This window comes from Arachis stenosperma, chromosome 5, assembly GCF_014773155.1.
Source record: "Arachis stenosperma cultivar V10309 chromosome 5, arast.V10309.gnm1.PFL2, whole genome shotgun sequence".
In the NCBI taxonomy this organism is placed as follows: Eukaryota; Viridiplantae; Streptophyta; class Magnoliopsida; order Fabales; family Fabaceae; genus Arachis; species Arachis stenosperma.
The window spans coordinates 53,077,460-53,080,873 of NC_080381.1; the positions used below are offsets into that span (position 1 = coordinate 53,077,460).

Sequence of the window (3,414 nt, forward strand, 5' to 3'; positions counted from 1 at the left end):
GCTCATGAAAGGCAGAAGTAAGTCCAATGGAGTCTCTATGGTCTCATTTTGAGCCTCAGATTCCCATGGTTCCTCATTAGGGAACTCATTGGAGGTCAGTGCACGCCCATTGAGGTCTTCCTCAGTGGCGTTCACTTCCTCTCCCTCCTCTCCAAATTCGGCCATGTTGATGGCCTTGCACTCTCCTTTTGGATTTTCTTCTGTATTGCTTGGGAGAGTAATTGGAGGGAGTTCAGTAACTTTCTTGCTCAGCTGTCCCACTTGTGCCTCCAAATTCCTAATGGAGGACCTTGTTTCAGTCATGAAACTTTGAGTGGTTTTGATTAGATCAGAGACCATGGTTGCTAAGTCAGAGGGGTTCTGCTTAGAATTCTCTGTCTGTTGCTGAGAAGATGATGGAAAAGGCTTGCCATTGCTAAACCTGTTTCTTCCACCATTATTGTTGTTGAAACCTTGTTGAGGTCTCTGTTGATCCTTCCATGAGAGATTTGGGTGATTTCTCCATGAAGAATTATAGGTGTTTCCATAGGGTTCTCCCAGGTAATTCACCTCTTCCATTGAAGGGTTCTCAGGATCATAAGCTTCTTCTTCAGATGAAGCATCCTTAGTACTGCTTGGTGCATTTTGCATTCCAGACAGACTTTGAGAAATCAAATTGACTTGTTAAGTCAATATCTTGTTCTGAGCCAGAATGGCATTCAGAGTATCAATCTCAAGAACTCCTTTCTTCTGACTTGTCCCATTGTTCACAGGATTCCTTTCAGAAGTGTACATGAATTGGTTATTTGCAACCATTTCAATTAGCTCTTGAGCTTCTGCAGGCGTCTTCTTCAGATGAAGAGATCCTCCAGCAGAGCTATCCAAAGACATCTTGGATAGTTCAGAGAGACCATCATAGAAAATACCTATGATGCTCCATTCAGAAAGCATGTCAGAAGGATATTTTCTGATCAATTGTTTGTATCTTTCCCAAGCTTCATAGAGGGATTCTCCATCCTTCTGTCTGAAGGTTTGGACTTCCACTCTAAGCTTACTCAATTTTTGAGGTGGAAAGAACTTTGCCAAGAAGGCATTGACTAGCTTTTCCCATGAGTCCAGGCTTTCTTTAGGTTGTGAGTCCAACCATGTCCTAGCTCTGTCTCTTATAGCAAAAGGGAATAGCATAAGTCTGTAGACCTCAGGGTCAACCCCATTAGTCTTGACAGTGTCACAGATTTGCAAGAACTCAGCCAAAAACTGATGAGGATCTTCCAATGGAAGTCCATGAAACTTGCAATTCTGTTGCATTAGAGAAACTAATTGAGGCTTAAGCTCAAAGTTGTTTGCTCCAATGGCAGGGACAGAGATGCTTCTCCCATAGAAGTCGGAAGTAGGTGCAGTAAAGTCACCCAGCACATTCCTTGCATTGTTTGCATTGTTGTTGTTTTCGGCTGCCATGGGTCCTTCTTCTTTGAAGATTTCTGTTAGGTCCTCTACAGAGAGTTGTGCCTTAGCTTCTCTTAGGTTTCGCTTCAAGGTCCTTTCAGGTTCAGGGTCAGCTTCAACAAGAATGCTTTTGTCTTTGTTCCTGCTCATATGAAAGAGAAGAGAACAAGAAAATGTGGAATCCTCTATGTCATAGTATAGAGATTCCTTGAGGTGTCAGAGGAACAAAAAAATAGAAGACAAAGGTAGAAAATTCGAACTTATCAAGAAAGATGGAGTTCGAATTGTGCATTGAGGAATAGTGTTAGTCCATAAATAGAAGGATGTGAGAGGAGGGAAGGTAATTTTTCGAAAATTAAGTAAAAGAATTTGAAAACATTTTGAAAAACATTAATTAATTTTCGAAAATAAGAGTGGGAAAGAAATCAAGTAATTTTTGAAAAAGATTTTGAAATTAGAAATCAAAAAGATTTGATTGAAAACTATTTTGAAAAAGATGAGGTTAAGAAGATATGATTGGTTTTTAAAAAAAAATATGTGATTGAGAAGATATGATTTGAAAACAATTTTAAAAAGATTTGATTTTAAAAATTAATAACTTGGCTATCAAGAAAAGATATGATTCAAACATTAAACCTTTCTCAACAGAAAAGGCAACATACTTGAAGTATTGAATCAAATCATTAATTGATAGCAAGTATCTTTGAAAAAGGAAAGAAATTAATTTTGAAAACATTTGATTGAAAAGATATGATTTGAAAAAGATTTGATTTTGAAAAACTTTGAAAACTTGAAAAAAAATTTGATTTGAAAACAAAATCCTCCCCCTTGTGCCATCCTGGCGTTAAACGCCCAGAATGGTGCACATTCTGGCGTTTAACGCCCAGTGCACTACCTTTTTGGGCGTTAAACGCCCAACCAGGCACCCTGGCTGGCGTTTAAACGCCAGTCTGTCCTTCTTCACTGGGCGTTTTGAACGCCCAGCTTTTTCTGTGTAATTCCTCTGCTGCATGTTCTGAATCTTCGGTTCCCTGTACTATTGACTTGAAAATAGAACCAAGATCAAATAAACAATGCATGCAAGACACCAAACTTAAAATTAGACACTAGACTCAAACAAGAAACATAAAATATTTTTGGTTTTTATGATTTTGAAATTTTTTTGTGATTTTTCGAAAATTATATGGAATAGAAAATAAAGGTTTCAGAATTCTTAATTTAGATTCCAGGAATCGTTGCAATGCTAGTCTAAGGCTCCAGTCCAGGAATTAGACATGACTTCACAGCCAGCCAAGCTTTCAAAGAAAGCTTCGGTCCAAAACACTAGACATGGCCAATGGCCAGCCAAGCCTTAGCAGATCATTGCTCCAATAGCAAGATTGATAGAGATCAACAAGCTCTTGTGATGATCAGTTGAAACCTTGGTCCAATAAGATTAGACATGGCTTCACAGCCAGCCAGACTTCAACAGATCATCATGAAACTCTAGAATTCATTCTTAAGAACTCTGAAAAATACCTAATCTAAGCAACAAGATGAACCGTCAGTTGTCCATACACGAAACAATCCCCGGCAACGGCGCCAAAAACTTGGTGCACGAAATTGTGATCATCAATGGCGCCATCAACATGGTACGCTCATTGCAATCTCAACTCTCTATCACAACTCCGCACAATTAACCAGCAAGTGCACTGGGTCGTCCAAGTAATAAACCTTACGCGAGTAAGGGTCGATCCCACGGAGATTGTTGGTATGAAGCAAGCTATGGTCACCTTGCAAATCTTAGTCAGGCAGACTCAAATGGGTGTAGATGATGAATAAAACATAAAGATAAAGATAGAGATACTTATGCATATCATTGGTGAGAGCTTCAGATAAGCGTATGAAGATGTTGTCCCTTCCGTCTCTCTGCTTTCCTACTGTCTTCATCCAATCCTTCTTACTCCTTTCCATGGCAAGCTTATGCAAGGGTTTCACCGTTGTCAGTGG

The 3,414-nt window shown here is 39.3% G+C and overlaps 1 non-coding gene across 1 annotated transcript; it reads left to right on the forward strand.

Annotated features, from left to right (window-relative positions):
- The first annotated feature begins 924 nt into the window (after positions 1-924).
- Positions 925-1,032, forward strand: LOC130983935 (small nucleolar RNA R71). The gene has a single exon (XR_009087902.1). It is a non-coding gene; the product is annotated as a small nucleolar RNA R71 (small nucleolar RNA).
- The last annotated feature ends 2,382 nt before the right edge of the window (positions 1,033-3,414 follow it).